Source organism: Protopterus annectens, chromosome 2.part2, assembly GCF_019279795.1.
Source record: "Protopterus annectens isolate FY-2018-M chromosome 2.part2, PAN1.0, whole genome shotgun sequence".
NCBI lineage: Eukaryota > Metazoa > Chordata > Ceratodontiformes > Protopteridae > Protopterus > Protopterus annectens.
The window spans coordinates 143,744,103-143,770,044 of record NC_056730.1 but is presented as its reverse complement, the minus strand read 5'-3'; positions in this window follow the sequence as shown (position 1 = coordinate 143,770,044).

Sequence of the window (25,942 nt, the reverse complement as noted above, 5' to 3'; positions counted from 1 at the left end):
ATAATCTCAGATGCATTATGCTGAGCAACTAGACTGGAGGTGTGGATATCCTTAATGAATATGGACATACCTCCACCTTTAGTGTTTCGGTCCAGGTTAGGTGGCCGAAAGGTGTGGTATGAATTATAGCCTGGTAATGCAGGGATGCTCTCTGGAGCCTTGAACCAGGTCTCTGTCACTGCACAGATGTTGATGTTTTCCATTTTAAGGAGTGCCACGAGTGAATGCATTTTGAGGTTTAGACTTCTAGCATTGAGTAGCATTACTTTCAGATTTTGCTTGCTTGTACCTGTTACGGTGATTAATTTTTCATTTTAACCTTGCCTAAAAAAGGCACTATAGGGGTGGCAAGAGCCTTAGCTAGTATCCGGAATCCCAAGGATGACAGGTGCAGGTCATCTCTGGCAAAGTATTGTGGTGTGTTGATCATGTCATCCCAGGCAGACAGATACTGGATCCCCTTAGGATGACACCAGAAGCTTAGCCAATTGTTGAAGTCAGTCATTTTGTCCTTGTACTGTGGTATCATTCTGGGTGATGGCAGGATGCTACTCAGGGCTAGAGTCATACCTGCCTGGGCTACAAGATCGAAGAGCTCCTCCATGTCTCTTTTCATGTAGTACAGGGAGGTATGTCTCAGGTCATTCACACCAACATGGACAATGATGGAGTCATATTTGTACTTGTTGTGGAGTGACCTGAGTGCGTGTATTATGTGGTGGATCCTGGCACCTGATAGGCAGCTGACAGTAACTTTCTCCTTGTTTAGCCTGGTGAGTGGAACATCAGTGTGCCTGACTATAGAGTCACATATGACTAGAGTGTTGGGTATGTTATTATGCCTTATGGGCTGTGGTTGAATGGCACACTGAGTTTGTGGGCTATGTGTCATTTGAGTTGTGTTGTGGGGTGGAGGTTGCATGCATTTCTGCTTTGGAAGTCTCTGTTGCTTGAGCAGATTTTTATTGAGAGCCTCTGCAAATGTAGGTGTGTTTTGTTTTGCGATGTGTGTGTTTTGGTGGTGTAGATTTTGAGGGACTATGTGATGAGTGTGGTGTGGTGCAAGTGTTTACCTTCTCCTCTTGACTGTCTAGTCCAGTCTTGGGTGAAGAGAGATTTGCTTCCAGTTTGGCTATATAAGTGCATCTCTCCCAGGTTGTAGTGTTGGGTGGTAGGAGGAGAGGGCTGTCTGTGTACATGAGGCAATTGCTGCATTGCCCCAAGATCCCCAGATTCATCAGGTAGACAGGAGAAAACACTGGGAGCTGACCCTTAGACATGCCTGGATAGGTGCTTATTTATTAAGTACTAAAAACTGTTTTCCTCTAGACAAGTGAGGAAAGTTGAGTGCTGTAGTAATTTGTAGCTTATTTAGTGCTTACGAGTTCTGAACAAGTGCTGATCTCAAAGAAACAGATTTGAGTGCTAAAACTAAAAAACTGGCTAATTCTAAGAGTAAATTTGAAGAGCAGACTTTGTGGTGCCAGGAATAGTTTAACCCTAGCTAAGTGGTGATGCATAAAGTGTATTCTGTTTTGCTGTTATTGCTGTGTATATGTATATATCTGAGTGTTTATATGTATATATATGTGCATATACATATCCATCTATGTATGTCAATATGTATATATATGTATATATCTATATAGATATATGGATATGTATATACACATATATGTTCACCATATGACCTAAACATGGAGTGTAGCTCTACCTCAGCCCCAATAGTCCCAACCTCTTAGAGCATGGGGATGTCAGGTAGGTATTGCAGGTATATATGTAGACTATTGCTACTATGATACGGGTTGTCTTCACAGACATGTTGTGTGTGGGAGGTCACATCTGCTTTTAACATGTGCACCACTGGCCACAGACAGACATCCTAAGGACATCATAGTACAGTACCACTGCTAGCACAGTAATGATCCTATGGACTACAGCAGAGATATGGCCAATAAATATGGACAGTCTGACACACTCTGGTCACTCCAGAGGTATACACAGAACCCCTTATTGCAAGACATGTGGACCAAGCCTGACAATGTGGATGTTAACAGTCATGTAGACGGGTATATCACGTAAACACTGGTATACATTTGCCCCCATAGGTTATGCATTCACACACCCCTGTCTGTCCTGACACATGCTAACCACTGGTACACAGGTGCCATGGCTACATACTACCCACTAGTTAGTGACATACATGTGTACAGCATCCCACTGCTTTGTCTGACATACATGACTGTTATGGTGGCCTGGCAGCAGTACATCTGGCAAGTATCTGGACATAACATCACACTGAGTAAGTACACTAAGCTGCTAGGCATGTAACAAAGCACTGAGCAGGCTACAGGCAGACTGCCACAACACTAACCTATATTTCTTATGGGGGAATACACTTGCACCTGCATATATAGCAGGCTCTACAGGCATGTCACAACACAGAGTATCAGACACCTGTGTGAAAGTGCATAACCACAACCAATGTGAACACAGCCACAGCCACATATGGTAGCTATCATAATATTACCATATATGGACTATCTGATCAACACCATCCTCATATGTGTCATTCACACACTAACCCTACATATACTGGGCCACTACACGGTGTGGTCTGATGCCTGTCTGTGGTATGGGACATGTTTGTGTTTGGCCCTACAAACATGTAAGCCAAAAGGGTAACATACAGTGGAGCAGCATGTAACATCAGATAGAACAGGACCAAGAACAATGACATCTACACAGTCTGTACACAAGCCAAGGTACATATTCACAATATGCACACTGTCGACAATCACCATAAGTACACAGATCTCAGTACTGTACACACAACCACAGAATGCCCAGGCTATGTCTTCAAAGATAACCCCTATTATACATAACATGTGTCTCAGTCTGATATCTCACTGGCTTGTTATCAGCTATGATGTCAATAAATTATGGTATACAGAACATATGCACCTCTTACTGCATGCCATATGTACACAGGTTGACAGAGTTGTGGCTGGAGGCACAAACACACGGCCAATATTGTCATGTTGCTGTGATAACCTCATACATTTACTGTTGTAACAGGGTTTGTTGTGACATATGTCCTATGAGGGATATGAAGTCAGTAACTCTCATGTCTGTCACCATGTACTGTCTGCAAACCTCACACTATGCTTCTGCAGTTCACAGACAGGTGCTCTGTGAGTAACACAAGAAACAAAAGGCACCACACACTGCCTAGTCTACAGATGACCCTACAGATGGGGGTTTCCTCAGAAACATAGCACTGTCATGACAGGTAGTAAAACATGTAGACCAGCCATATCCACACACATCCTGTTAAACCAACATTACTCCAAATGCAGAATAGCGACACCTACATTCTGTAGTCATGTCAGGCACATCCCCCTGCTGTGTGTTGGCCTGTTCCCACAGAGTATGTTGTTAGAGGTAAATCCCCAATCCATCTGTGATGCTGTTTGCCAAACAACAGATCTAGATCCTGCTCACAGTGAATGAAAAGGCCCAACACCAACATGATGTTCCTAGATATTGTAATTTGTTTCCATGCAATTGACTATGGGAATGTTACCACAGCTGTTCCACATACAATCAGCAAGAAGAGCACTGCAATTCATGCAGAGGCCATCAGCTGATCATGAGCATCACTTACAAAACACATGCTGCTGCCTAAGCAAAGCAGGTGTACATCTCCACATCTACCACAGAGGGAGTGAGAGAGGCAGACAGAGGCAAAGATATGTCAGGGAGGGGGTGGGAGAGTAAAACCTAAGCATGGTTGTGTCACACACCTACCAGTACAGGGTATCAAACCCCTGACTGACTATGTATTGCTATCACATGTCTACGCAGTTATTGGATGCGCCACATAGCATACATGTTGAGGAGCTCTCCAACCGTATATGTGATGGTGAGTGACATCTGCAACAGTGATATGGTAGCGATACAGTAGGTGTAGTACACATGCCTGTCTGCATGAACAGGTGTCAGCGTCAACACAGCCACACTCTGTCAGGGACACACACATTGACACACTGGCATGGTCAGGAATACACCTCCTCACTAGTTTGCCACAATACAGTACTGTGCAGGTATCACATGCACCACAGGGGTTATCTGGAGGTTATATGGGCAAAGGGTATGTGGAGGTGTCTGACATCAGACAGCATGCTTCAGTATGCCAATGGGGGTTGTAGTGAGTGTGACTGTGGTCAAAAGCATCATACACCACCCACAGGATGCCAGCACTGACATGTATGGGTGCATTGTTTCACGGGTGTGTAATGGTTGACTGTGCCGGAAGGCTACACAAAGCTAGATGATGGGTATACCTTGCCACCAGGCCACATAACAATGGTCTGCAGTGTGGCTCAGGGGTGTAGTGTCTGGAGTGGCCCACACAGGTGGGTAATGTATTCACCATCCAGTCACCTGGGTAACTATTGTGTGTGGCCATTGCTGTGCATTGCTTGCCATGTATGTGTTCTTTAGTCCATTACATGGATGGTGTCTGGGATGGGCACACATCCTACATGCATGTACAGTGACATGTGGAACTGTACCTGGGGTGTCTGGCCCATGTTGTGTACACAGATTGTTGTAGGTAGACAAAATTGCCAGCACCAAATACAGTGAAAAGCATCAAATGAGACTAGTAAGTTAAATAGTAAGTTAAATACATAAGTATTTTATTAAGGTATAATAGGCATCCCAGACCGGTTTCAGCCAACAGGCTTTCCTCAGTGGGAATGAAAGTATAACAACTTTGAAGTGATATATATATATATATATATATATATATATATATATATATATATATATATATATATATATATATATATAACATGAATCATCCAATAGGATTCTTCCCAAAGTGATCTTCCCAACATTCAAATTGTTTCCTGTGTGAAAAAGTAAAAAGAGAATGAAAGGTTATACAATAAAACCACATTGTTAATATCTAATGTAATTAATAAAAGTATAAATAAAACACATAATGTTATAAATGGTCATTCAAACCTGGTGAAAACAAAGCACCCTGTTTAATGATTCAATACTTCTCTTTTTTGGTGAGAATTGAATGCCATCCTTGTTTGTTGGATCTGTCACCAAGAATTCTGTCAATAATATTGAACTGGAATCTGGCTGAGTTGTGTTGTAAGCAGTGTCTATATAGGGCATTGGTCTCTCTCTTGGTTCATATGTCACTACAGTGCTCAGACATACGTAATCAAAGTGGTCGTGATGTTTGTCCAACATAAAATGAACCACATGTACACATTGCAAGGTACACCACCCAATCACTTTTACAAAGGCCAAAAATTTTAATGTCAAAAATCCTATTAGTGTTTTTACTGGTGAAGTGTTTTGATGTAAAAATAAATAGACATGATGAATAATGACCACAATGGTAGGTACCCCATAGTTTGTCACCTGTCATAGTTAATTGGTGGTGTATGGCTCCAGCCGAGCTTACCCTTTTAAAATGTGAAAAAAATTACCCCCGTGTCCTGCCTCTTCTACATCACCAATCAGAGGTGTAAGTTCATCATTGGCAGTGAGAATGTTCCAATGTTTGGACATAACATTCCTAATTAGGTTGATGTTACGTCCAAATGTTGTGATGAACCGGATGGAGTCATCCTGTTCAGTCTGAGTCTTTTCACGGTATGTAAGAAGGGAGGTTCTAATAGAGTTGGCAGCAACTTGTTGGGCACCCTGGATGTCCAGCTCCTTGTAACCCCTAGCTCTAAACCTGTTGGCCAGATCCTGTTGGGATTTTTCATAGTCATTTTCTGAGGAGCAGATTCTGCGAATCCTGAGGATTTAGGTATGTTTCGGATAATGTGGTTGGGGTGCATACTCGCATGTAGTAAATTGTTGTACTGGGGATATTTCCGAAATGTTTCACTTTGTAAAGTGTCATCTGGATTCTGAGTTATGGTCACATCCAGAAAGTTGATCTCATTCCTATCATAAGTTGAGGTAAATTCAATACCCCATTTGTTCTGGTTGAGATACAGTACAAATTCCACCAAATATTCCTCATCTGAACACCAGACCAACCAACAATCATCCAAATACCTACGCCAAATGTCAAGTTCCTCAAGATATTGATTGTGTGTAGAATCATAGATGAGATGCTCCTCAATGTATCCCATAAACAAGTCTGCATATATGGGAGCAAAGGACGCTCCCACAGCAGTGCCCTTGAGCTGCCAGATGTAGACCAAAAGTGTGAAGCCTACTGGATAAAGTTGGGCTTTGTCTAACCATAAATTGAGGGCTTCCAATCCAGCCCAATGCAGTATATTGGTGTATAGAGCCTTGACATCCAGGGTGCAGAGTAACCAATCAGGTTCCAGTTGATTATCAGAGATGATGTGTAGAAATTGTGTAGTATCCTGTATTCTGGCATGAATAAAGCCAAGTAGTGGTTTGAGATATAATGTGAGGAACTCAGATAATGGTTCAGTCAATGAACCCATGCCAGATACAATTGGTCTTCCAGGAGGTTTATTAAGGCATTTATGTATCTTAGGTAATAGATATAACGTTTGTTTCTGTGGATCCTGGACTGTGAGATGTGTCTTCACCGTGTCGGATATGACACCCTCAGAAACAACCCGCTTGAAATTTGGAGTGGGGTCAATAGGCATCTTCATATAATGGGAAGGGTTGGAAAATTGTCCATTTCCTTCCCCCAGATAATAATCCGTGTCCATGATGACTATGGCCCCACCCTTGTCAGCCTGAGTAATGACAATGTTCTTGTCCCTGAGCTACAAGGCCTATTGACCCCACTCCAAATTTCAAGGAAATTGATTTGACTGTCTAGTCCAGTCTTGGGTGAAGACAGTTTGGCTATATAAGTGCATCTCTCCCAGGTTGTAGTGTTGGATGGTAGGAGGAGAGGCTGTCTGTGTACATGAGGCAATTGCTGCATTGCCCCAAGATCTTTCCTCTAGATAAGTGAGGAAAGTTGAGTGCTGTAGAAATTTGTAGCTTATTTAGTGCTTAAGAGTTCTGAACAAGTGCTGATCTCAAAGAAACAGATTTGAGTGCTAAAACTAAAAAACTGGCTAGTTCTAAGAGTAAATTTGAAGAGCAGACTTTGTGGTGCCAGGAATAGTTTAACCCTAGCTAAGTGGTGATGCATAAAGTGTATTTTGTTTTGCTGTTATTGCAGTGTATATGTATATATCTGAGTGTTTATATGTATATATATGTGCATATACATATCCATCTATGTATGTCAATATGTATATATATGTATATATCTATATAGATATATGGATATGTATATACACATATATGTTCACCATATGTCCTAAACATGGAGTGTAGCTCTACCTCAGCCCCAATAGTCCCAACCTCTTAGAGCATGGGGATGTCAGATAGGTATTGCAGGTATATATGTAGACTATTGCTACTATGATACGGGTTGTCTTCCCAGACATGTTGTGTGTGGGAGGTCACATCTGCTTTTAACATGTGCACCACTGGCCACAGACAGACATCCTAAGGACATCATAGTACAGTACCACTGCTAGCACAGTAATGATCCTATGGACTACAGCAGAGATATGGACAATAAATATGGACAGTCTGACACCTGGTCAGTCCAGAGGTATACACAGAACCCCTTATTGCAAGACATGTGGACCAAGCCTGACAATGTGGATGTTAACAGTCATGTAGACGGGTATATCATGTAAACACTGGTATACATTTGCCCCCATAGGTTATGCATTCACACACCCCTGTCTGTCCTGACACATGCTAACCACTGGTACAGAGGTGCCATGGCTACATACTACCCACTAGTTAGTGACATACATGTGTACAGCATCCCACTGCTTTGTCTGACATACATGACTGTTATGGTGGCCTGTCAGCAGTACATCTGGCAAGTATCTGGACATAACATCACACTGGGTAAGTACACTAAGCTGCTAGGCATGTAACAAAGCACTGCTCAGGCTACAGGCAGACTGCCATAACACTAACCTATATTTCTTATGGGGGAATACACTTGCACCTGCATATATAGCAAGCTCTACAGGCATGTCACAACACAGAGTATCAGACACCTGTGTGAAAGTGCATAACCACAACCAATGTGAACACAGCCACAGCCACATATGGTAGCTATCATAATATTACTGTATATGGACTATCTGATCAACACCATCCTCATATGTGTCATTCACACACTAACCCTACATATACTGGGCCACTACACAGTGTGGTCTGATGCCTGTCTGTGGTATGGGACATGTTTGTGTTTGGCCCTACAAACATGCAAGCCGATAGGGTAACATACAGTGGGGCAGCATGTAACATCAGATAGAACAGGACCAAGAACAATGACATCTACCACAGTCTGTACACAAGCCAAGGTACACATTCACAATATGCACACTGTCGACAATCACCATAAGTGCACAGATCTCACTACTGTACACACAACCACAGAATGCCCAGGCTATGTCTTCAAAGATAACCCCTACTATACATAACATGTGTCTCAGTCTGATATCTCACTGGCTTGTTATCAGCTATGATGTCAATAAATTATGGTATACAGAACATATGCACCTCTTACTGCATGCCATATGTACACAAGTTGACAGAGTTGTGGCTGGAGGCACAAACACACGGCCAATATTGACATGTTGCTGTGATAACCTCATACATTTACTGTTGTAACAGGGTTTGTTGTGACATACGTCCTATGAGGGATATGAAGTCAGTAACTCTCATGTCTGTCACCATGTACTGTCTGCAAACCTCACACTATGCTTCTGCAGTTCACAGATAGGTGCTCTGTGAGTAACACAAGAAACAAAAGGTACCACACACTGCCTAGTCTACAGATGACCCTACAGATGGGGGTTTCCTCAGAAACATAGCACTGTCATGACAAGTAGTAAAACATGTAGACCAGCCATATCCACACACATCCTGTTAAACCAACATTACTCCAAATGCAGAATAGTGACACCTACACTCTGTAGTCATGTCAGGCACATCCCCCTCCTGTGTGTTAGGTAAATCCTCAATCCATCATGCTGTTTGCCAAACAACAGATCTAGATCCTGCTCACAGTGAATGAAAAGGCCCAACACCAACATGATGTTCCTAGATATTGTAATTTGTTTCCATGCAATTGACTATGGGAATGTTACCACAGCTGTTCCACATACAATCAGCGAGCACTGCAATTCATGCAGAGGCCATCAGCTGATCATGAGCATCACTTACAAAACACATGCTGCTGCCTAAGCAAAGCAGGTGTACATCTCCACATCTACCACAGAGGGAGTAAGAGAGGCAGACAGAGGCAAAGATATGTCAGGGAGGGGGTGGGAGAGTAAAACCTAAGCATGGTTGTGTCACACACCTACCAGTACAGGGTATCAAACCCCTGACTGACTATGTATTGCTATCACATGTCTATGCAGTTATTGGATCATACATGTTGAGGAGCTTTCCAACCGTATATGTGATGGTGAGTGACATCTGCAACAGTGATATGGTAGCGATACAGTAGGTGTAGTACACATGCTGGTCTGCATGAACAGGTGTCAGCGTCAACACAGCAACACTCTGTCAGGGACACACACATTGACACACTGGCAGGGACAGGAATACACCTCCTCACTAGTTTGCCACAATACAGTACTGTGCAGGTATCACATGCACCACAGGGGTTATCTGGAGGTTATATGGGCAAAGGGTATGTGGAGGTGTCTGACATCAGACAGCATGCTTCAGTATGCCAATGGGGGTTGTAGTGAGTGTGACTGTGGTCAAAAGCATCATACACCACACACAGGATGCCAGTACTGACATGTATGGGTGCATTTCTTCACGGGTGTGTAATGGTTGACTGTGCCAGAAGGCTACACAAAGCTAGATGATGGGTATACCTTGCCATCTGGCCACATAACAATGGTCTGCAGTGTGGCTCAGGGGTGTAGTGTCTGGAGTGGCCCACACAGGTGGGTAATGTATTCACCATCCAGTCACCTGGGTAACTATTGTGTGTGTGCATTGCTTGCCATGTATGTGTTCTTTAGTCCATTACATGGACGGTGTCTGGGATGGGCACACAGTGACATGAACTGTACCTGGGGTGTCTGGCCCATGTTGTAGGTAGACAAAATTGCGGCACCAAATACAGTGAAAAGCATCAAATGAGACTAGTAAGTTAAATAGTAAGTTAAATAAATAAGTATTTTATTAAGGTATAATAAGCATCCCAGACCAGTTTCAGCCAACAGGCTTTCCTCAGTGGGAATGAAAGTATAACAACTTTGAAGTGATACACACACACACACATATATATATATATATATATATATATATATATATATATATATATATATATAACATGAATCATCCAATAGGATTCTTCCCAAAGTGATCTTCCCAACATTCAAATTGTTTCCTGTGTGAAAAAGTAAAAAGAGAATGAAAAGTTATACAATAAAACCACATTGTTAGTTTCTAATGTAATTAATAAAAGTATAAATAAAACACATAATGTTATAAATGGTCATTCAATCCGGGTGAAAACAAAGCACCCAGTTTAGTGATCTAATACTTCTCTTTTTTGGTGAGAATTGAATGCCATCCTTATTTGTTGGATCTGTCACCAAGAATTCTGTCAATAACAGTGAACTGGAATCTGGCTGAGTTGTGTTGTAAGCAGTGTCTATATAGGGCATTGGTCTCTCTCTTGGTTCGTATGTCACTACGGGGCTCAGACATACGTAATTGAAGTGGTTGTGATGTTTGTCCAACATAAAATGAACCACATGTACACTTTGCAAGGTACACCACCCAATCACTATTGCAATTGCCAAAACATTTAATGTAAAAAAATCCTATCAGTGTTTTTACTGGTGAAGTGTTTTGATGTAAAAATAAATGGACATGATGAACAATGACCACAGTGGTAGGTACCCCATAGTTTGTCACCTGTCATAGTTAGTTGGTGGTGTATGGCTCCAGCCGAGCTTACCCTTTTAAAATGTGAAAAAAATGACCCCCATGTCCTGCCTCTTCTATATCCATATTTACATACATCACCAATCAGAGATGTAAGTTCATCACTGGCAGTGAGAATGTTCCAATGTTTGGACATAACATTCCTAATTAGGTTGATGTTACGTCCAAATGTTGTGATGAACCGGATGGAGTCATCCTGTTCAGTCTGAGTCTTTTCACGGTATGTAAGAAGGGAGGTTCTAATAGAGTTGGAAGCAACTTGTTGGGCACCCTGGATGTCCAGCTCCTTGTAACCCCTAGCTCTAAATCTGTTGGCCAGATCCTGTTGGGATTTTTCATAGTCATTTTCTGAGGAGCAGATTCTGCAAATCCTGAGGAATTGAGATTTAGGTCTGTTTCGGATAATGTGGTTGGGGTGCATACTCGTTGCATGTAGTAAATTGTTGTACTGGGGATATTTCCGAAATGTTTTACTTTGTAAAGTGTCATCTGGATTCTGAGTTATGGTCACATCCAGAAAGCTGATCTCATTCCTATCATAAGTTGAGGTAAATTCAATACCCCATTTGTTCTGGTTGAGATACAGTACAAATTCCACCAAATATTCCTCATCCAAACACCAGACCAACCAACAATCATCCAAATACCTACGCCAAATGTCAAGTTCCTCAAGATATAGATTGTGTGCAGAATCATAGATGAGATGCTCCTCAATGTATCCCATAAATAAGTCTGCATATATGGGAGCAAAGGACACTCCCATCGCAGTGCCCTTGAGCTGCCAGATGTAGACCAAAAGTGTGTTGAAGCCTACTGGATAAAGTTGGGCTTTGTCTAACCATAAATTGAGGGCTTCCAATCCAGCCCAATGCAGTATATTGGTGTATAGAGCCTTGACATCCAGGGTGCAGAGTAACCAATCAGGTTCCAGTTGATTATCAGAGATGATGTGTAGAAATTGTGTAGTATCCTGTATTCTGGCATGAATAAAGCCAAGTAGTGGTTTGAGATATAATGTGAGGAACTCAGATAATGGTTCAGTCAATGAACCCATGCCAGATACAATTGGTCTTCCAGGAGGTTTATTAAGGCATTTATGTATCTTAGGTAATAGATATAACGTTTGTTTCTGTGGATCCTGGACTGTGAGATGTGTCTTCACCGTGTCGGATATGACACCCTCAGAAACAACCCGCTTGAAATTTGGAGTGGGGTCAATAGGCATCTTCATATAATGGGAAGGGTTGGAAAATTGTCCATTTCCTTCCCCCAGATAATAATCCGTGTCCATGATGACTATGGCCCCACCCTTGTCAGCCTGAGTAATGACAATGTTCTTATTGTCCCTGAGCTACAACTTGTCATTACTCAGGCTGACAAGGGCCTATTGACCCCACTCCAAATTTCAAGCGGGAAATTGATGATTTTTTGGACCTGGCTGTTTAATAAACCTCCTGGAAGACCAATTGCATCTGGTATGGGTTCATTGACTGAACCATTATCTGAGTTCCTCACATTATATCTCAAACCACTACTTGGCTTTATTCGTGCCAGAAAATAGGATACTACACAATTTCTACACATCATCTCTGATAATCAACTGGAACCTGATTGGTTACTCTGCACCCTGGATGTCAAGGCTCTATACACCAATATACCACATTGGGCTGGATTGGAAGCCCTCAATTTTTGGTTATACAAAGCCCAACTTTATCCAGCAGGCTTCAACACACTTTTGGTCTGCATGGCCAAGCATGTTCTCAATAAAAATGTTTTGTATTTTCAGGGAGAATGTTACTGGCAGCTTGAGGGCACTGCGATGGGAGCGTCATTTGCTCCCATATATGCAGACTTGTTTATGGTATACATTGAGGAGCATCTCATCTATGATTCTACACACAATCTATATCTTGAGGAACTTGACATTTGGCGTAGGTATTTGGATGATTGTTGGTTGGTTTGGCATTCAGATGAGGAATATTTGGCAGAATTTGTACTGTATCTCAACCAGAACAAATGGGGTATTGAATTTACCTCAATTTATGATAGGAATGAGATCAACTTTCTGGATGTGACCATAACTCGGAATCCAGATGACACTTTACAAAGTAAAACATTTCGCAAATATCCCCAGTACAACAATTTACTACATGCAATGAGTATGCACCCCAACCACATTATCTGAAACATACCTAAATCTCAATTCCTCAGGATTTGCAGAATCTGCTCCTCAGAAAATGACTATGAAAAGTTCCAACAGGATCTGGCCAACAGGTTTAGAGCTAGAGGTTACAAGGAGCTGGACATCCAGGGTGCCCAACAAGTTGCTTCCAACTCTATTAGAACCTCCCTTCTTACATACCGTGAAAAGACTCAGACTGAAAAGGATGAATCCATCCAGTTCATCACAACATTTGGATGTAACATCAACCTAATTAGGAATGTTATGTCCAAACATTTGAACATTCTCACTGCCAATGATGAACTTACACCTCTGATTGGTGATGTATGTAAGTATGGATATAGAAGAGGCAGGACACTGGGGTCATTGTTTCACATTTTAAAATGGTAAGCTCTGCTGGAGCCATACACCACCAACTAACTATGACAGGTGACAAACTATGGGGTACTTACCATTGTGGTCATTATTCATCATGTCCATTTATTTTTACATCAAAACACTTCACCAGTAAAAACACTAACAGGATTTTTGACATTACATTTTTTGGCCTTTGCAATAGCGATTGGGTGGTGTACCTTGCAATGTGTACATGTGGTTCATTTTATGTTGGACAAACATCACGACCACTTTGATTACATATGTCTGAGCACCGTAGTGACATACGAACCAAGGGAGAGACCAATGCCCTATATAGACACTGCTTACAACACAACTTAGCCAGATTCCAGTTCACTGTTATTGACAGAATTCTTGGTGACAGATCCAACAAACAAGGATGGCATTCAATTCTCACCAAAAAAGAGAAGTATTGAATCATTAAACAGGGTGCTTTGTTTTCTCCAGGTTTGAATGACCATTTATAACATTATGTGTTTTATTTATACTTTTATTAATTACATTAGATATTAACAATGTGGTTTTATTGTATAACCTTTCATTCTATTTTTACTTTTTCACACAGGAAACAATTTGAATGTTGGGAAGATCACTTTGGGAAGAATCCTATTGGATGATTCATGTTTTATATATATATATATATATATATATATATATATATATATATATATATATATGTGTGTGTGTATCACTTCAAAGTTGTTATACTTTCATTCCCACTGAGGAAAGCCTGTTGGCTGAAACCGGTCTGGGATGCTTATTATACCTTAATAAAATACTTATTTATTTAACTTACTATTTAACTTACTAGCCTCATTTGATGCTTTTCACTGTATTTGGTGCTGGCAATTTTGTCTACTTGTATCTGTTCCTGCCTTGCACCAGGTCCTACTTGCAGAAAGTTTTTTTCTGACTTTGTGTACAGATTGTTATCATCAAATGTGCCAGTCCTGGCCTCATGTGACAAGAACAGGTAATGGACAGCAGGTTGATACTGCACCTACATTAATAGCATGATACAGGTCTTCCCTGGTGTCAGTGGCATCTGTCCATACAGGGCATGTGACTAAGGCATGGTATGTCCTTTGTGGGTCACATTTGATGGCACCACGGGTGTTGCAGGTGTCCAGTGGGGAACATAGTGAAGGCACACTGTCTGCATGTACGTACCTATTGTACTGATGGACAGGGTGCCATGCCCTCTGTAGTCCACTGCAATCACACCATGGTTACTATCTGTGGGCAATATGCAGGGTACTACCACCATAGCAGTTGTTGCCTAGGCAAGTGTGTTTGTGTATGAGACATGGGTTGAGAGTGTTCTCTGGGTAATACAAGGGTGTGCTAACTGTGTTCACCGGGCCTTGATGTCACATGTAGGGGTATTATTTGGAACCCCAGCCTCTCAGCTATTTCACATCTGTTATCCTTGTAAGGTGGACATTGTGACATATAATAGGGCCACCATATAAGAAATGTGCAAAACGCACTGCAGAATGAGTCCAGTTGTTACACACTCACAGCCACCTCCACACAGGATACAAATGACAAACATGGACACACACACACACACACACACACACACACACACACACACACACACACACACCTGCCATGTCTGGGATTACAACTCCTACCTAACTAGTTTATCACACTACACAGTTATAGGACACGACACTGAGATTACTGGTGTACTCCTTTCCCAAAGGTGTATTTCACAGTGAATGACATCAGCAGCCTTGCCAAAGTAGGGTATTCGGTCTATAGTGAGTGTGACTATCCTAAAATGCATTGCTTCCTACACAGACATAGAAACACACACACACAAACATCTACACTTGCCATGTGTGGGAATAGAACCCCTACCAGAGTAATATATCACACTACAGCATTGCACTGTTATAGGACGCGCCATGGAAATTACTGGGCTAAACTTTTCTCAAAGGTGTATTTCACAGTGAATGCCATCAACAGCCTTGCCAAAGTAGGGATTTTGATCTGTAGTGAGTGTGACTAGCCTAAAAAGCATTGCTTCCTACACACACACACACACACACACACACACACACACACACACACACACACACACACACAAACATCCACACTTGCCATGTGTGTGTGAATAGAACCCCTACCAGAGTACTATATCACACTACAGCATTATGCTGTTATAGGACTTGCCAAGCAGATTACTGGGCTACATCTTTCCCAAAGGTGTATTTCACAGAGAATGACATCAGCAGCCTTGCCAAAGTGGATATCTGAATTGTAGTGAGTGTGACTAGCGTAAAAAGCATTGCTCTCTACACAGACAGAGACCCACACACACACACGCACACACACACACACACACACACACACACACACACACACACACACACACACACACACATTTTCCATGTCTGGGATTAGAACTCCTAAATGACTAGGTTATCACACCACAGCATTATGCAGTTATAGGACACACCATGGTGATTACTGGGCTATACTTTTCTCAAAGGTGCATTTCACAGTGAATGACATCAGCAGTCTTGCCTAAGTAGGACATTTGAATTGTAGTGAGCGTGACTAGCGTAAAAAGCATTGCTCTCTACACAGACAGAGAGACACACACACACACAGTTGTCATGTCTGGGATTAGAACTCCTACCTAACTAGGTTATCACAATACAACATTATGCAGTATTGGGACGCACCACAGAGATTACTGGGCTACTCCTTTCCCAAAGGTGTACTTCAAAGTGGATGATATCAACAGTATTGTCATAGTAGGGCTATGGGGAAGGCAGTGTGTGTGCATGAGCCATAACCCATTCATCTAGAGGTTGATACACCACATGCAGCCACATGCAGGGTTATATTCTGCAGGTACGTGTATACAGCTGCTAGATGACTACTGCCTTGTACAGTCATGTTGCACAGCTAGCACTTGCACCACATAGTCTGTAATGCTGACGGATACCAGTGGCTAATTTCTACAGTGAATGACATTTACACATCATGTGGCTGTAGCCATTTGGCTGTGTGCTGGGTGGGACAGGCCTCATGATGGATGGTTCTTTGTCACAGTCACTCTCCTCCACACATCTATGTATGTCTACTTTTGGCTCTCTTCAAGAGGAATCTTGATGAGTGGATGGGAGATCGTAGGTTTACCCCGGGTATCACTTCTGTGTCACTGTTAGACAGAGGCACAGTATACTAACCTCGAAAAAGGGCATAGCAAAATTAATTTAAAATGGGTGGCGAAAGCCAAACACACTCTGGCTAGGCTTATAAATGCCCTAGGGCAGATAGCCTAGCATGAACCTATGAACCTATAGTGTGTTGTCCTTGGATATATGTCTGTATTCCTATCCAATGTTTGTGCAAAACATGACTGGTGCATACTGAGGAGTGTATGCACTAACATCTGCAACAGTCAGATATGTATGGTCCACTGTTGTTTGCAGATATGGGCTTCATTTGTTTAAGTGTGTGAGCATGCCCAGTATGACCTTTCGGTATGTTGTTGTCTGGCATTTATTTTATTTTTATTTTATTTTACATTTGTTGACCGGGATAGTCCGACTGGATGCATGTCCATTTTCAGCAGAGGCCCAGGGAGAAAAGCTCCAAGGGTAAGCAGATACAGCATTACATAATACCAGCATTACATATTACAAACAGACTATTTACAGAGATTACATAAGTAAGCAAGTTAAACAAGTTCCACAGGTTACAGTTAATCCTGAGCACAAGTCAGGATTAAATTAAATTACACAGTAAACTGGTTAACAGATTTTTACACATTCTAGAGAGAGTTAGCCAGGCTTGATACATTGACATAGCCAGTTAAGTGGCAAATGTTGTTTGAGTCTAGTTTTAAATTGACCTAAGGTGGAAAGTAAGGTAATATCAGCTGGAAGAGAGTTCCAGGATCTACTTACAGAGTTTGCAAAGAGAGAATCACCGGCTGTGTTATTAATTTTGCTAGTCTGAATTAGTAGTTTGTTAGAGGATCGAAGTGGTCTAGGATTGTTATAGGGGGTGATAATATTTTTAAGTGCAGGAGTATTGTCCGGATTATAGAGGATTTTATAGGCCATAATCAGTTGGTTATACTGGATTAGGCTGGTAGTTCAAGCCACCCAAGCTGATTTAGATTGATGCAATGATGTGTCCTAAAAGGCAGCCCAGTGGCAAACCTGGCAATGTGGTTGTAGCAAATTGAGAGTTTAAGGGCAGTCTTGTTTAAATTCGAGAGTAGAGGGGATGCATACACAAGGGTTGAAAGAAGGTGAGAGCGAGCTATGGCAATTTAAGCTGGAGGGGTTAGGAAGGCTTTTATTCTGTAAAGTGACCCTAGTTTTTTATTGATGGTTTTGATAGTTTGGTTAATATGTAGGTCAAATTTTAGATTATTGTCTATGATGACACCTAATAGTTTTGTAGATGGGTCAGGGGAGATTATTGTGCCATCATTTGATTTTATGGTAAAGGTGAAAACGGTAGACCTATGTGTTGGTGAAAATAACAGCATTTTAATTTTTTTTGGGATTTAGGATCAGACGATGTTCAGAAAGCCAGTTTTCTATGGTATTAAAGGTGGTCTGGGTAGCTGACCATAACTCTACTGAAGATGTGGCTGAGCAAATCAGAGTAGAGTCATCAGCATATTGGATACAGCTGACTTTTGGGATGACAGTATAAAGGTCGTTAATGAAGATGGAGAACAGCAAGGGCCCTAGTTTAGAGCCTTGTGGTACTCCAAGGGTGTTAGATAGAAGGTTAAAGAGTTTGTTCTACCAGAAGACAGCCTGCTGTCGACCATTCAGGTAGGATTGAAACCAGTGGAGGGCTCCAGTATCTAGACAGAATGTTTGCAGGGTGTGGATTAAAAGTTGGTGATCAACCATATCGAATGCCTTGGAAAGATCCAAAAAGAGGGCCGAGGATATATAATTATTGTTGTGATTATGGTTTATGGTGTTAGTAAAGGCTAGGAGGGCTGAAGTAGTGCTGTGATGAGGACGGAAGCAATGCTGAGTGTCTGCCATAAGGCGATTTTGGATTAGGTGGTGCATGAGTTGTCTATGAATACATTTTACCATAATCTTTGCAAGTGGAGAGAGTATAGCTATTGGCCAATAATTGGAGAATTCAGTAGAGCTGCCTCCTTTGTGAAGTGGGATTACATAGGATATTTTCCAGATGGTGGGAATTTTAGCTTCTACTATGGTTCGATTGATTAGTATTGAGATGGGGTAAGCAATAGCATCAGCTGATTTTTGTAGGTACTCGGCAGGGAGTTTTTCAGCAGAAAATGTAGTGGGTTTTAATTTTTTGATCAAGGTACGGATAAGTGAAGTGGCGACTGGCTGGAAGCTGAACGCGAGTAGGTTTCTAGGGGTGCTACTTTCAGGACCAGGGGAGCTAGGAGGTAGTTGGCTAGCTAGGGCTTAAATTGTCTCAGTAAAGAATTGGTTAAAACTATCAGAAACATCTTCAGGGGTTTTATCAATAAGTAGTAGCAGGGATTGGGGTTGAAGTTTGTCCAGGATGTAGTAGATTATTTAAACCTGCCCAAAACTTCTGAGGGTTATTTTGATTTACTGTCTGTAAATTACAGTAGTATTGTTTTTTGTATTGTAAAATAGATTTTTTTGGTTTCGTTCCTGGATTGCCTGTATTTAATGTGATCTTGAGGGTCTTTAGAAGAATGCCATAAAGTCCATGCTTTGTTTCTAAGGGTAATTTTGAATTTAGACTCTATAGAAAGTCATGGTGCAGTTTTTGCCTTGGTTCTCTTTGAACGAACAGGTGCATGCAAATCAAGGATCTCAAGGAATTTGTTGTTAAAGTATGCTACTGCTTCCTCTAAGGGGAGGTGTTTTAGAATAGACCAATTACATGATTTTAGTTCTTGCTGGAATTTGGCAGGGTCAAAGTTTTTATTGTTTCTAACCTTTCTGAGTGAGGGTTGTTGGGAATTAATGGTTTTGTGCTTAATTACATATGTGAGAAGGTGATTGCTTAGGCCATTAAGGAGGGTACCAGAGGTGTACAGTTGGGGGTGACTGTTTATGAGTACCCAGTCAAGTATACTTTCTTTTTGGTTGGGTTTACCTATCCTGGTAGGGGTGGATATGATTTGTGTAAGTGCATGCAGGTTAGTATGGGTGGTTGGGGATTCTGAGGAACAGGTGCCCCAGTCTATGTTAAAGTCTCCAAGTAGTAGGGTTTCTTGGGGGTAGTGACATGATAGCTAGTGCAGGATATATTCAAATGTAGATATATTGTTACCTGGGGGAATGTACATACAGATGATATTAATGCATTTATTTTTATTAAGTTGCAATTTGCTGGCAAGAATCTCTGAGTTATTAATCTGAGGAGGTTGTATTACATCTATGGTGACATTCAACTCAGATTTATAGAATACAGCTACCCCATCCCCCTTCCTTGAAGCATGATCCAGCCTGTGAATGTTGTACCCAGGTGGTAACACTTCATTGTCTTTAGTGTTAGGTTTTAACCAGGTTTCAGGAAAAACAGAGAATCTAAGGGGAGTGGACATCCAGAAGTGCATGCAATTCATGTACCTTGTTATTAATGCTTCTAGTATTGAGATGACAGACTAGGAGAGAGTTAGTTGGTCTATTAATTCTAGGTTTGTAGCTTAGATTGCAAGTAGAGGGGGTATGTGTATCTGAAGTGAGTGGGCCATGGTAGGGGTGAATATCACCACCAAGTATAAGGTTGAGTCTATACTTGGTGATGAACTTCAGGAATTTGTTTATTAATTTGTGGTAGTGTTTGGATCTAGAGCTAATGTGCCCGGGGTTGAGATGTTTATAGACTGAACAAGATGTTGGATAGGATCTGGTACTGTAAGTATGGATGAAGGTGGAAGGATTTACAGCTGGGGTGATAGTATAGCCTTTTGGGACCTGAAATCCCATGAGAAACTGGTTTTCATACAAGGTAAGGAGGTATGGTGTGAACAAGAGGGGTAGTAAAGAGGAGTATATCATTATCTGTGATTCAGCTAGTGAGTTAAGGAACTGTTTTACCTGGTGATGCAACACCAGAAGATAGAGTGGTGAGGTCAAGGTACTGGAAGGGGGATGGGAGAATGCCAGATGAAAGCTAATAGGTGCTATTAAAATGTAGGTAGTAGAATGGGGGTGGGTGGAATTATCCCAGATGAAAGCAGATAGGATATAGAAAGTGGGGGAGTGGCTATAGTACTATAAATTTAGAGGTACTGGGGGCGGGAGGGAATTGGGGGTAGGGAGGGGAGCGAAGAGAGCCCAAGCATAGCGAGGGCGAACATAGCGGGGCTATTGCAGTTTACAAGGTTTCCTAAGGTGTCCTAAAGCTATAAGGTAAGTATTACAGCTCTTAATGTAAGTCAATTTACTTCAGTTACAGGGAAGGAAGCAACCACTCAAGTAGAAACAAAGAGCCCTATGGCTGACCAATATGGTGACCTGCTTAATTACAAAGCACTGTAAGTGAAAGCTTAAACAAATGCTTTTTGCGTGTGCAACCTACTCTGTTTAAATGTTGAGAGAAACTGATTGCAGTCCTGTAGACACCGTTTTGTAGGGAACTGTAGAGCTCAACTAGGAAAAGAGAAAAGCAGAGATTCTAGGGTAAGCATGAAGGCAACAACAGGCAGTTATTATATAATAATACATTCAGAAAGGTTTGGTGGGGGGGGGGGGGATAAAGTAGCATACTTCAGAATGAACTAAGATTTATAGCTAAGAAACCTAAGCAAGAGAGCAATGCAGTAAATAAATACTTCCCAGATTTTAAAGATATACCAGAAAAACTAAATCAATTATTCACAATTGTATAACTGGAAATTTGCCAGTAAAAGCACTTCAGGTATAGCTAGCCCAAGTTATTCAAGTCATAAAAGCACTTCTTCAATGTGTGTGTGCAATTTAAACATTAAAAAACACATGCAGCAAGGAGGAGCTCTGATTATACCCTTTCTCCAGGTACAAGTTCAGTTTAAACACAAACATTACCACAGAAATTCAGTAAAGTTACTAGCTACTTATAGAGCCTCTGAAACAAATAGAGCAGTCTGTGCAGAATCATAATTTAGCAGCAGGTCATTCAATTACACAAAAAAACAGTAAAAGATCCATACAATGAAGAAACTTACACTAAGTCACACCAGGTCAGCCACGGGGGGAAGAGAGAGGGAAATCCTAAGCACCTAGATTTGAAAATGATGCCTGTACTGAATTGTAGCAGTTTAACCTGTTTAAGGAAAGAGGGGGGTGGGGGAAAAGAGAAGGCAGTGGGAGTAGTTACAGGGAATACCCTGATTGACTCAAGACACCTCACCAGGGATAAGTTGAATGTAAGGGCCTAAAATCTGCAATCAGCACTGTCTTATTTGCACTCAGTACTTTCATTTTAATGTTACTTGCATTCAGCACTGTAATTTCACTTATGTTTAGCAGGAAAGACAGACCAACAGTATACAATTTTGGGAATTTTTACAAGGGTTACTTGTTCAAATATCAGGCTATTGCAGTTTACAAGGTGTCCTAAGGTGTCCTAAAGCTATAAGGTAAGTATTACAGCTCTTAATGTAAGAGTCAATTTACTTCAGTTACAGGGGAAGGAGGCAACCACTCAAGTAGAAGCAAAGAGCCCTATGGCTGACCAATATGGCGACCTGCTTAATTACAAAGCACTGTAAGTGAAAGCTTAACAAATGCTTTTTGTGTGTGCAACCTACTCTGTTTAAATGTTGAGAGAAACTGATTGCAGTCCTGTAGACACCGTTTTGTAGGGAACTGTAGAGTTCAACTAGGAAAAAAGAAAAGCAGAGATTCTAGGGTAAGCATGAAGGCAACAACAGGCAGTTATTATATAATAATGCATTCAGAAAGGTTTGGTGGGGGGGTAAAGTAGCATACTTCAGAATGAACTAAGATTTATAGCTAAGAAACCTAAGCAAGAGAGCAATACAGTAAATAAACACTTCCCAGATTTTAAAGATATACCAGAAAAACTAAATCAATTATTCACAATTGTATAACTGGAAATTTGCCAGTAAAAGCACTTCAGGTATAGCTAGCCCAAGTTATTCAAGTCATAAAAGCACTTCTTCAATGTGTGTGTGCAATTTAAACATTAAAAAACACATGCAGCAAGGAGGAGCTCTGATTATACACTTTCTCCAGGTACAAGTTCAGTTTAAACACAAATATTACCACAGAAATTCAGTAAAGTTACTAGCTACTTATAGAGCCTCTGAAACAAATAGAGCAGTCTGTGCAGAATCATAATTTAGCAGCAGGTCATTCATTTACACAAAAAACAGTAAAAGATCCATACAATGAAGAAACTTACAGTAAGTCACACCAGGTCAGCCAAGGGGGGAAGAGAGGGAAATCCTAAGCACCTAGATTTGAAAATGATGCCTGTACTGAATTGTAGCAGTTTAACCTGTTTAAGGAAAGAGGGGGGTGGGGGAAAAGAGAAGGCAGTGGGAGTAGTTACAGGGAATACCCTGATTGACTCAAGACACCTCACCAGAGATAAGTTGAATGTAAGGGCCTAAAATCTGCAATCAGCACTGTCTTATTTGCACTCAGTACTTTCATTTTAATGTTACTTGCACTCAGCACTGTAATTTCACTTATGTTTAGCAGGAAAGACAGACCAACAGTATACAATTTTGGGAATTTTTACAAGGGTTACTTGTTCAAATGTCAGGCTATTACAGTTTACAATGTTTCCTAAGGTGTCCTAAATCTATAAGGTAAGTATTACAGCTCTTAATGTAAGGGTCAATTTACTTCAGTTACAGGGGAAGGAGGCAACCACTCAAGTAGAAGCAAAGAGCCCTATGGCTGACCAATATGGTGACCTGCTTAATTACAAAGCACTTTAAGTGAAAGCTTAACAAATGCTTTTTGTGTGTGCAACCTACTCTGTTTAAATGTTGAGAGAAACTGATTGCAGTCCTGTAGACATCGTTTTGTAGGGAACTGTAGAGTTCAATCTGTTTAAATGTTGAGAGAAACTGATTGCAGTCCTGTAGACACCATTTTGTAGGGAACTGTAGAGTTCAATCTGTTTAAATGTTGAGAGAAATTGATTGCAGTCCAGTAGACACCGTTTTGTAGGGAACTGTAGAGTTCAAACTAAGTCACACCAGGTCAGCCAAGGGGGGAAGAGAGAGGGAAATCCTAAGCACCTATATTTCCTTCATTTCTCTAAGTGTGTGAGCATGCCCAGTATGCCCTTCTGTACTGAATGTGTGGATCCATTCCAGGTGGTTTGTACTCAAGTGCAGACCTTTGTGTTGTACACCTACAGATAGCAAACTGCTTCTGTAGGGTATCCGTAGATCATTTGGCAATATGGGGGCAAACTTTGCAAGGAATAGTGTGTACTGTAGGTGACTATGTCTGTGCTGCTTCTGCTACATGATACTGGTGTTAGCAGAGATATTCAGACATGTGTACTGTTATACATGGTGATGTTTTATGACCTCAAGTACTGTCAGGTGGACATTCTTGCTCACAGTGATGTCATGGGGAACAAGGGTGAATGCAGCTGTGTCTGCTATTGTGGGCAGATGCCTACATAGTCATGGTAAGTTAAAGCCATTCTGGAGGGGGAGCTGCAGACACCTGCTGCTGGGACTGTGTATTTGGTTCAGCACCTTGGTACAGTGGATCCCATACTTGTACGTCCATCAACATGACAGTATGGCCTTATCTTGCTGTGGCAATCCTCACAGCTGTACAGATTCACACAGGTTACCCAGAGGCAGGGGCCATGAGTCAGGACATTACCCTTATTGTAGTGTATGGGCAGGTTTGTAGCCACCCATTTATGTGTTTGCAGCAGGGATAGTGTGTGCACACTGCTGTGTGTCGGACCTTGCACATTCCATGCTGCCCATGCTCCCACCCCCCCATTATTCTATCCTCTGCCATACATTATGCATACATTCTCTGATACCTTCCCTAAGGTTATCAACTCATCACAGCTGTGTTTTGGTGTTGGTCCACAGTTCATGCAGTGGGACATGGTGGACATGTTACTGTAGTTTGTCCACATGGCCTTGAATATGGCTTATGTGGAGTGTGTTATGTTGTTATTTGGGTGTCCATGACATAACATGCATTGGCAGTACGTGTGAGATACAGGCCTTTGGCAGAGGCCTGTAGGCCATTTGGTGGTGATGCGGGACAGCTGTGGCAGGTCATTACATTCTGTCAGTCCTACAATCCCAGACCGCCATACAGTATATTCCCCTGGGGTGACAGGGTAGGTGTGCCAGGTGTTCATGCCAATACTTTCTATCAGTATTGATCAGGTGGTGTGGATGCTGGCAGGGTGCTACCTACAGCTAGGGACACACCTGCATGGAACACCTGCACTGCATGCGGCATTCTGTTGTTATTGCCATATACAGGTGGGGGTCATATTGTACCCATTCCCAACAGCAGGGATACGGCCAGAGAGGTATCTGTGGGTGGTGTTTGGGTGAGCTGGGTGCATGTGTGCTATGGACACTACTTGCATCTGATGCACAGATATGCATGGGGCATTCCAGTTATGGTGGCATGTGCAGGTACATCAGCTGTTTCCCAGTACATTAGTCCTACCACCTTTGTGATCTGCAAGTGTTTGGGCAGATGACACCGGTATTCCCTACTACAGTCCCAGATAATGTGATGCATACCTGTATGTACAATTCCAAGGGTGTGTCCATTTCACAGTTACATATTATATACAGTATGTCTGGGGTACTTTCCCCTGTGTACTGCTTGTATATCTAGCCCAACAGCCACGCCATGTCAATCTTTCAGATGGTGACACAAATTACCACCATATATTTACAATGGCTTACTGCTAGCATGTGTTATATTGGTGGGAATTGTCTTTGGCACTGCAGTTGTGAAGACCTGGCCCTGTCATCAACAGTAGTGAGCAATGGCCACCAGGTCATACCTCAACATGTATACATACTGACCACTCTCACAATATGAAACACACACCAACCTGACACACACATACCCGCATATTGTACAAATGCTACAATCTATCCTGTTACCTTGACCACTGCTGGGAATCTGTGCTCCACTGGTACTATACCTACACATACATGTTACTACATTTCTACATAGGATTGGTGGGGAGCACACATGACTGTTACTACATGTCTACATAGGCTATGGGGGTCACACCTGTCTGTTTCTACATTGCTACACAGGATTGGGGGGTGCACACCTGACACTTATACACATTTGCTATGACTGTACTGGTATGTCAGGTACTCCATTTCATTCTATTTTC